This window comes from Mastomys coucha, unplaced genomic scaffold (genome assembly GCF_008632895.1).
Source record: "Mastomys coucha isolate ucsf_1 unplaced genomic scaffold, UCSF_Mcou_1 pScaffold22, whole genome shotgun sequence".
Classification (NCBI taxonomy): Eukaryota; Metazoa; Chordata; class Mammalia; order Rodentia; family Muridae; genus Mastomys; species Mastomys coucha.
In genome coordinates, this window is record NW_022196905.1 from 14033658 (window position 1) to 14045104 (window position 11447).

Consider the following 11447-nt stretch of genomic DNA (forward strand, 5'->3'; position numbering starts at 1 on the left):
CTATGAAAGCCAGAAGATCCTGGGCAGATGTCATACAAACCCTACAAGAACACAAATGCCAGCCCAGGATCTTGATCTCCACCAGTGGTATGAAGGCAATCATGACACCAAGCAGAGATTAGCAGCCTTGATTTCTTTTTAAAAAACGAAACAAAGCTTTTTATTGATTGTGAGTTTTACACTATACACCCTTGTCCTGCTCGTCTCCCTGTCCCCTCATATCTACCTTTCACCTTTGCAACCTACTCCCCTCAAATAAAACACGCACACGCACACACACACACACACACACACACGCACGCACATGCACACATGCATGCACACGCACACATACTTCATGCACGCAAGAGCTGCTCTTAATATACGCCAGATCCTGTTTTGAATGCTGTTGATTCAGTGTGCCTTACATGTTGTATTTTCTCATCATAAAACATGGAATTCAAACTGATGAGACATAATGAGACTGGGCTTTGTGCTAAATTAATTTTATCAACAGAAATAGGTTGGTGGCAAAAGCACATGCACATGAGTGGTCCAGCTACTGATGGCTGAGATACAAATGCAGTTTGCGTTAACCAGGATGAGGAACCTAAGACAAATCTTGAAACATAAAAGGACTGTCCTGAATCCTGCCTGTTTTTTAATTGTTATTATTGTTATTTTTACAGAATTGCACTAATATCAGCCCAATGTTAAGTGCCATTTGGAACTTATAGTAAAAAAGACAGACAGCTAACTCTCATACAATATTTATCATTTGTGCAAGGAAGTGCTTTAAAGGTTAACTGCTGAAATGCCTTCATTTGCTGAACAATAATTTGTCTACAGAGGACATATATATATGTCCTAAACATACACTCTAAAGCTTTGCCAAAAACTCAAGTTTTGTCTCAATCTATGGAATGAATATGCATTTACATGGAGGAATGTTTAAAGGATTTTCTCCTGAGATATATATGTGTGTATGTGTGTGTGTGTGTGTGTGCGTGTGTACATGTGTGTTCTCAGATTTTCCAAGTTTTATTTATGAAGACAGATGGTTAGAGTTTTCTATATGTCTCCTATTGTCTTGACAGTCATTGGAATGAGGGTCTTTTTCTATTTTGGAGTAAAAACTTATTTCTTTTCCTGAGACTTGTTAAGAGATTAAAAACTCTGTGCCATAAAAATCTATAAAAAATTCTCTGCTAAAAATAAAATCTCAATTATTCTAGAATGTTTTATTGAATGCCTTCCATAGTATGTATATATGTATTTCCTTCCCTAGTTGGAAATGCCATGGAAAAACTAAAAGTTCAAGAGAGCTTTATTTACTCCATTTGACAGGTAGATTTGGGGAAGCCAATGTCAATGTGATTTATCTTGGGTGCCAATCAAGATAGCCTAGAAGTGACATTATGTCAGGCATTGTTGAGTCTGTAATCTCTAGAGTGAGGCAGAGCTCAGCCAAGTCTCAAATTTCATCTTTCTGAATTGTGCTGCTTTTGGGAAGTTATTTAACTTCTCTGATCCTGCTGCCTCAACTATAAGACAAGGAGAATAATAACAATGCTAATTGTTGTCTCATGAAATTGAGAGGATTAAATGAGATTGAAATTAGGGAATACCACTTCATAGGACTTGCAGAATCTAGGTATGGGAAAGAAACTCACAGGTCATCCAGTGGAGTCTTTGCAACCGTATTTGATAACTATTTAAATAAATCCAACTATTAACTTTTCTCCCATATAGTATGCTTTAATGACATTAGTGATTTGAATAATAATAAATTATGTATGGATGATTTAAATGTTAGCATTCTGATATTTTCATAATCAAGTCATGTTGTGATGTTTCATTCCATTGAGATTCATTTGGGAAGAAACTCCTACTGATTTCTGTGAGAGTCTCACTGCTAGGTCTCCCCAGTGCCTGGTGACCACACCCAGCTCCAGCTCTCCATGGCCCTTTGCAGCCAGGCAATAATAAGCTAAAACCGTGACTGTTGTTGGTGTGAGTAGGATGAGGTGCTGACCCAGGAATACCAGCTTTGAGCTGATGATGTCAGTAGCTTCTAAAATAGCTTACTTAAAAAATCTTTCAGTGACCTCAGCTGCACTTCGTCCCAATAGCTCATGTCGAGGTGAGCAGGAAATGTAAGACGGACAAGTGATACCTGGAGCTCAAAGCAGATGCGTCCTAGGAAGCCAGTTTTATGAAATCACTCGTCTCAAAATGTGGGTGAATCAAGATACCCTCAGTATCTAGTGACCACCATGCAGATGTAGACACGTGTCCCTGGCTGTGTGAGTCTGGGGAACATCATTTGTCACAGCATCAGGTGCACAAGGTGTTCCTCAAGTTCTGTGCACTTTCTATGATGACAACTCTGGCCCCCTTCAGTGTCTTTTGAGTATTTTGGAGATTCAGCAGATAAGCCTGTGGAACCAGAGACAGTGATCCTACACACTATGTTCCCTTTCTTCTTTTAATTATTCATTTATGTTTTAATTCTCTGACAATTTCCTAAGTGCATGTAATGTATTTTGACCATCTCACCCCAACCACATGCTTTTCTCATATGCTTCCCATCCCTTTAGAACCCCTTCATTTCTTTTTTAAGGTTTTAATTATTATTTATTTATTTTTATTAGATATTTTCTTTATTTACATGTCATATGATATCTCCTTTCCAGGTTTCCCCTCCAAAAATAAAAAAAAAAAAAAAAGAAAAAAAAAACCCCTGTTCCCTCTCTCCTCTCCTGCTCAACAACCCACTCTCTCCTGCTTCCTGGCCCTGGCATTCCCCTACACTGGGGCATGGAACCTTCACAGGACCCGGGGCCTCTCTTCCCATTGATGACTGACTAGGCCATCCTCTGCTATACATATGCTGCTGGAGCCATTAGTCTCACCATATGTACTCTTTGGTTTGTGAACCCCTTCTTTTCACAAGTCCCCTCCCTACTTTTTTTTTTTTTGGTCACCATTGAGTTTAATATGGGCTGCTTGCATGAGCAAGGGTGAGGGGTCATTTACTGACACAGAGGCTGGTAACTACTGGCTATGGTACTAAAGGAAAGGATTTTCCCTACTCCAGCAACAAATAACAACGGTTAGCTCCTCAGTGAGGGGCAGGGGCTTATGAGAGTACTATTCACGGATGAAAGAATATTTTTTAAAGCTATTTTAGATGGGCCTCATCTTGTGCATGTTCTGTGCACATAACGATTACTGTGATTTCAGGAGTACAATAGTCATGTCATGTTCCAAAGATAATATTTTGCTATGAACATAATGGAGCATGTATCCTTATTACATGTTGGAGCATCTTCTAGGTATATGCCTAGGAGTGGTATAGCTGGGTTCTCAGGTAGTACAATGTCATCATCAATTGGACATCAATTTCCCAAGGAACCACCAAACTGATTTCCAGAGTTGTTGTACCAGCTTGCAATCCCACCAGCAATGAAGGAGTGTTCCTATTTCTTCACAACATCACCAGCATCTGCTGTCACCTGAGTTTTTGATCTTAGCCATTCTGACTGGTGTGAGGTGTAATCTCAGGGATGCTTTGATTTGCATTCCCCTGATGACTAAGGATGCTGAACATTTCTTTAGGTGCTTCTCAGCCAATCGGTATTCGTCAGTTGAGAATTCTTTGTTTAGCTCTGTACCCCATTTTAATAGGGTTATTTTGTTCTCTGGAGTCTAACTTCTTGAGTTCTTTGTATATATTGGATATTAGCCCTCTATCAGATATAAGATTGGTAAAGATCTTTTCCCAATCTTTTGCTCGCCATTTTGTCCTGTTGACAGTGTCCTTTGCCTTACAGAAGCTTTGCAATTTTATGAGGTCTCATTTGTCAATTCTTGATCTTAGAGCATAAGCCATTGGTGTTCTGTTCAGGAAAATTTCCCCTTATGCCCATGTGCTCGAGGCTCTTCCCCATTTTCTTTTCTATTAGTTTGAGTGTATCTGGTTTTATGTGTAGGTCCTTAATCCACTTGGACTTGAGCTTTGTACAAGGACATGAGAATGGATCGATTCTCATTCTTCTACATGCTAACTGCCAGTTGAGCCAGCACCATTTGTTGAAAATGCTGTCTTTTTTCCACTGGGTGGTTTTAGCTCCTTTGTCAGAGATCAAGTGGCCATAGGTGTGTGGGTTCATTTCTGGGTCTTCAATTCTATTCCATTGATCCACCTGCATTTCTCTGCATATTCTTACGTAATGCTCCCTGAGACTTGGTGGAGGTTATATACATGTCTTGTTTAGGGCCAAGAACTCAATACAGCACTTTCAGGTATGAGTCTCTGTGTTAACCATCACCTGCTGCAGAAGAGCATCTATGAATATGACAGAGAGAGCATTAAGCCATGCTTAGAAACAAAAGTGTTTACAAAGCAGTTTGATACCATGTCATTTAGTGAAATGACAGAAAGTTGCCTTTAAGGGTCTAGGACCTCCTCATGTATGGACTAGGCTGACAGAACAAGTTGTAACTTCCCTCTTGAGGAGCAGGTATCCAATCTACACAGAAAGAAGTAAGTTACTCCATGACAACCATGCCATTATTTTACCAGTGGGCAGCTGGGAAGATTGTCTGGAAGACTGAAATTATAACTCACAGGGTTCCGAGCAATTCTAGGCCACAGATGACTTGTTTTTTCCAGAAGGGCGAATAGCATCTTCTAGCCACATATAAACCAGCCAGAAAGGTTAGAGAAGGAACTGAGTCCTTTTCAGTTCCAAGTTAATTTTCTAGAGTTTGTAATAAAAGCTTTTGGTATCTTCAGAAATGGGGTCTTATCCTATGTTTTTTGTGGGAAACAAAGAGCAGTTACAAAAGCTTGTATCATTTTGTGGATCCCCCTGACAAATTACATAGAATAGAAAGATACCCCTGGCATTGGGACTTTTCACTTAATAGCCTGTGGCTTCTGGAATCTGCATTATATATCCATGAAGGGTACATTATACAAAGTTTAAGCTTTTGAAAATTGCATTTTAGAATTAACTTATAATATAGTCTTTATAAGCCTTAGTTTCCATTAATCCTTCTCTTAGCCACTTACTCTCCTTTCCCCCACTTTCATCCTATCTTAATTTTTTGACACCAAGTATTTACAACTCTGTTATATCACATATATTCTATATATATTTCCCCTCCATTAAAGCTTCTTTCCCCTCTGTCAAAGCCACTTTTTTGCTTTATGGCTTCTCTCTGCCACTTAAACAGAAATTAAAAACTTTACGCCTAGTTTGCATGTATGGATTAACATGCAACATTTTTCTGTTGGGTCTGGGTAACCTCATTCTGTATAAAATTTTCTAGTCCCACTCATTTTTCTGATAGTTTCATAATTTCATTTTCTTCAGTTGCAGTGAAAACCCCTGGACTGAAGGTGTCATAGAAAGAGGCTGAGGCTTGGCATTATGGTCGGAGGATCTGAGTTCCTCAACAACCCAGAATAGGCCATTGTTGAAGAGATACCCTCAGTTGTAGTGGATACCCTAGCAGACTGGAGATGTCATGACTCTAGGATGACTGTCAAGGACAGTGGAAGGGGTGGGTGGAGCCCGTCCGATTCTACTTGAAAAGCTGTGTGTATGCCATGGATGGCAGAGCTGGAGATGTGGGTCTGCTCAAACACTTTGAAACCCAGGTGATCACAAGTGAGTCTCAGATGTCAGTCACTGAGCTTTTTATACTTCAGGATACTTGGCTTCCTTTGATTTGACTGTAGCCATGCTTCACTTCTCTCTTAGAATAAGAATGTATATAACTTGTTTTTTATCTTACAGGTGCCCACGGTTAAGAGACTTTGGATTTTTGATGAGAACTTGGACTTTTCAATGTTTGAAATCATTTAAAGGAAGTGAAACTTTTAAAGTTGTAGTATAGGTTATATGGCAATATTAACATGAGATTTTGGGGATAAATAAGTAAAAATAAGTTATAGTTTAACAGTGATATGTTTGTGTTTGGAGTTGACAATTGGTTTTGTTAATTAGATTTTATCAACTTATTACTAACAAGAGTCTTCTCGGAAGAGGACACCTCAATTGAAATATTGACCCCATCAGATTGGATTATGTACATGTCCATATAACATCTTCTTGACAGCTAATTAATGTAGGTGGGACCAGCTAATTGATGCTGCTGAGCCTGGGATATACAAGAAATGTAACTGAGTAAGCCAGTCTCCTCTGCTTTGAATTGAGAAGTCAAGGGTTACTTCTTTGTACTTTATCAGAGTTCAAATTCTATGTGTTTTTTGTTGATGGTGTTGTTACTTCCAAAACATTAGTTTGTATTTTTAAAGGAAGTAACAAAATTTAAATACTCATATTTCATTCTGGAAAAATCTCATAGATTTAATCCTTTGGTGAGTCTCTCAAAAAGGAAGAGTCTTAAACTCCTCTTCATGTTGTTCATTCTACCAATAATCTCATTGTAATTATTCTTTTCAGGATTCCATTGTGACCAATTCCTATTCAACGGTCATGATTTCTGTCATTGCAATCCATAGAACTATCAAACAAGACCAAAGGAGAAACTCAGCATCTATTTGAGAAGCTGGGTGTTTTTTATCTATGACAGGTGCTTACTTAACTTATTTTCAGATTTAAAATTTGAACTTGCCAAAGGCTCAATTGTTGAAAGGCTCATCTTTGTCTCAGCGGCTCTTGGGTGTCGAGGAATTACTGTCCATACTTTCTATTGCAAAAATCAGATTAACTCAATTGCAAACTTTTCTGACCTATCTTCACAGGTATACTGTGAAGATAATGACATAAAATGGTTATTTTATAGCCTCCAGTTACACATATTCAAAAAGACTTGGATATGGTTCGTATATTCTTTTTATGAAAATAAGCTTTTATAGAATAGTTTCAGTTCATAGACAATTAGATAAAATAGGGTTCTCAAACCAGTCTTTTTATTGTTAGTATTTACACTAGTTTGACACATTTGTCATTACTAGATAGCCACTATTGATAAATTTTCATTAATGGGCACACACATCCTTTTTTTTTCTTACACTACATTTAGCTGTCATGTCTCCTTAGGCTCCTTTTGCTCTGGCAATTTCTCAGAAGTGCCCTTTTTTGTGATCTTAACACTTTTGAGGAATTTAGTCAGATATTTTGTAAAATATAAATCAAATAGGGCTTTATTTAATTGCTTATTCATGACTGGATATCAAAATATTTACCTCCACCAACTTGAATAACCACTATTAAAATTAATGGTTGTCACTAGGCTAGGCTCTGGATGAACAAATATTAGCCATATTTTGCCCCAGTAATGTTATTATCTTCTCCCTCTCTATTTGGCAAAAAGAAGTCATTAAGAAATGGGGAAGTCTATTTCATTTCCTTTGGTAACCTAGCTACATAATTTACTTGAAATTCTTAGAATGGATGACTCTTCCTTTATGTACTGCATGTTATTTATCCACTTTATACTTTGATCTATAATCCAATACAGTCATCCTTGAATACTGTGGTGGTTTGAATATGCTTGACCCAGGGAGTGGTTCTATTAGGAGGTATGATCTTGTTGAAGAAGGTGTGGCTATGTTGGAGGAACTGTGTCACTGTAGGCGTGGGCTTTAAGACCCTCGTTCTAGTTTCTTGGAAGCCGGTCTTCTCCTCTTTGCCTTCAGAACTAGATGTAGAACTCTCAGCTCTTCCTACATCATCATGCCTGCCTGGACACTGCCATGCTTCTGCCTTGATGAGAATGGGCTGATCCTCTGAACCTGTAAGCAGCCCCAATTTCATGTACTTATAAGAGTTGCCTTGGCCATGGTATCTGTTCACAATAGTAAAACAGTGCAGACAGGTATATAGGTTATGCTACTTAGGTAATACTGGCAGAGATTCTGTCATATTTCATATAGGTTATTGAATATTTTCCTTCAATGATTGTTGGCATCTGTAGATGCAAACCTAGTGTGTTGTTTCTCTAGTGGTTTCAGCTCTATCAACTCCTTGCTCTTTCAAATTTTTTTATCTCTGACACAGCAGATAATTGTTTTCAAACTAAATACTTCCTTAAAATTATTTTAAATTAGCCAGGCAGTGGTGGCGCATGCCTTTAATCCCAGCACTTGGGAGGCAGAGGCAGGCGGATTTCTGAGTTCGAGGCCAGCCTGGTCTACAGAGTGAGTTCCAGGACAGCCAGGGCTACACAGAGAAACCCCATCTTGAAAAACAAAACAAAACAAAACAAAATTTTAAATTAATTTTTATTTTCTGTTTTTTCAATGTTTTATCTACAAGCATGTACGTGTACTATGATCCCACTTCTTGTTTCTTCATGAACTGGAGTTATAGATACTTGTGAGACATCATATAGGTGCTTGGAATTGAACCCAGGTCCTCTGGAAGAGTAGTCAGTGTTCTTAGCCATTGGACCTCCTCTCCAGCACCAAATTAAATACTTCTCAAAAGTGTCTTGATTTTTTGCAGTACAAGATGCTCTTGGATCATCTTGTACATTTCATACTAGAATCTAGAATCATCAATTCTTTAAAGAGCTCTAGTTCTCTTTACTGGAGATGAATATTAAAAATCAAGATCTGAGATCAAAGTGCATATATCATTACTTTCAGAGTTTAGCAACAGGTCATCATAGATGGTAAAGCAAGGGGAAACTATGTTAAATTTTTTTTGTGGCAAGTGGACATGTATACGACACACCTCTATACACACATTATATGCATACAAAATCATGCCATGTGAATTTTCCTGACTGTTGATTTGGAAGCCTATCTACTGGGCACCAACTATAAATCCTCTAATGAGTTTAAACAAATGAGGAAATGATTTTTTTCCAGGTGACTATTTCCATTGATATCTTAGGTAAAGATACTTGCAAACAAAGGCATTCTCTTTTGATATTTGTACAATGATAATCTATTTGAGCAGGAGGGACAGAGTTGTAGATAGAGAGAGGTAGTGGGAGAGAGAGAGAGAAAAGAGAGACACAGAGAAAGAAATGAGAGAGATGAGAGAGAAAAAACAAAGTTCTTGGTCTCATCCAAATGTCTAAAAGTGTGTCTATTGCATCCTTGAGACTGTCAGGGTACCCGTTAGCTTACAGCAGAATAAAATCTCAGACTCATCAAGATTTGAATATTTTTCCCTTCAATTTAGGATTAGTACTAGCAATTTTGTGATATTTCTCAGATAAATTTACAGTCCTTTTGAGTAACCAGAGCTAATCAATAAAAGTCAAAGAAGGGTACTATTGCAACTATCATGAAGAATAAATAAAGTGAATTGCTACTCAACATTATAACTTGTTCAAAGGAGATTTCAAAGACAAATCTATACAGAGTAAAAAAAAAAGGATTGAAATTCAGTCACAAATGTACAAAAACCTAGGAAAGTGGGGCTTAATGTAGCCTCTTGAAATGAAATTCCAGTCTTAGGATTTTGGTTGCCATTATCTATCCACTTATAGCTATAAAAAGACCACCAGAAAAGGAGAGGTACAAACATTATAGAAACACATAACCCAGAAGATTTTGTGTACATGATAGTATTATACTGTAGACATATAATAATCTCTTTTTTTCTCATTCCAAAGTCTTACATTTTCTTACAACAATTATATGTCCTACTCACTTGCCAAGGTTATAGCTGAAATATGGGAGAATCAGAAAGAAGAGATCTTAAGAGAAGCCTGGACTCCTACATAAAAGAGATACTGGAAGGGACTCTGGTGATCCAGTCTAGTGGTGGTGTCTAATGTAGACCATTTGCTCAAATGAAAACTCCTCTGGGAAATTTAAATCTTTTTTATTTTTTAATTTTTTTTTTACTAATAATTTTATTTGTTTACATTTCAAATGTTATCTCCCTTCCTGGTCCCCCTTCCACATACACTCTACCACACCCCCCACACCTTTGCCTCTAAGAGGGTGCTCCCCCACCCACCCACCCACCCACTTACTCCTGCCTCACCCCTCTAGCATCTCCCTTCTCCGGGCCAGTAAGCCTCTACAGGACCAAGCGCCTCCCCTCCCACTGATGCCAGATGAAGCAGTCCTCTGCTACATATGTAGAGAGATCCATGAACCAGTCTGTGTATACTCTTTAGTTGGTGGTTTAGGCCCTGGGAGCTCTGAATGGTCCAGTTAATTAATATTGTTGTTCTTCCTATGGTGTTGCAATCCCCTTTAGCTCATTCAGCCTTTCTCCTAACTCTTCCATTGGGGTCCCCTGGCTCAGTCCAATGGTTGGTTGTGAATATCTGTATCTGTGTTAGTCACGTGCTTGCAGAACCTCTCAGAGGTCAGCTATACCAGACTCCTGTCTGCCAGCACATCCTGTCATCAGCAGTAGTGTTGGGGTTTGGTGTCTGCAGATGGAATGGATCCCTAGGTGGGGCCGTCCCTGGGAGGCATTCCTTCAGCCATGCTCCATTTTTGTCGCTGTATTTCTTTTAGACAGAGACAATTCTGGGTTAAAAATGTTTATATGGATGGGTGACCCAATCCCTCCACTTGGGGACCATGTCAATCTACTGGAAGTTGTCTCTTCAGGTTCTTTCTCCCAGCTGTTGGGTATTTTGGCTAATGTTATCCCCATTGAGTCCTAGGAGCCTCTAGCATCCCTGGCATCTGAGACTTTCTTGTGTTTCCCCAAGTTCCCCACTCTCATTGCTACTTATGTCTATTCATTCTCCTGGCCCTCTGGACTTCTCACCTGTCTCTTCCCATAACTGGTCCTGCTCCCCCTTTTCCCTCTACCTCCCCTCTCCCACCTAGACCCCTCCCTCCCTCTGCCTCCCATGATAATTTTGTTCCCCCTTCTAAGTGGGTTTGAAACCTCCACACTTTGGCCTTCCTTCTCATTAAACTGTGAGTTGTATCGTGGGTATTCTGAGCTTTTGGGTTAATATCCACCTATCAGTGAATACATATCATGTATATCCTTTTGGGTCTGGGTTATCTCACTCAGGATGGTATTTTCTAGTTCCATTCATTTGCCTACAAAGTTCGTAAAGTTGTCATTTTTAATAGTTGAGTAGTATTCCATTGTGTAAATGTACCACATTTTCTGTGTCCATTCTTCTGTTGAGAGACATCTGAGTTGTTTCCAGCTTCTGGCTATTATAGATAAGGCTCCTTTGAACATAGTTGAGCATGTGTCCTTGTTATATGTTGGAGCATCTAAACAGAGACACAGTGAAATAACAGAAGTTATGAACCAAGTGGATTTAACAGATATCTACAGAATATTTTACCCTAAAACAAAAGAATATACCTTCTTAGCCTATCACAGTATGTTCTCCAAAACTGACCATATAATTGGACACAAAACAAGTTTCAACAGATACAAGAAGAATGAAATAAGCCGGGCGGTGGTGGTGCACGCTTTTAATCCCAGTACTTGGGAGGCAGAGGCAGGTGGATTTCTGAGTTCAAGGCCAGCCTGGTCTAC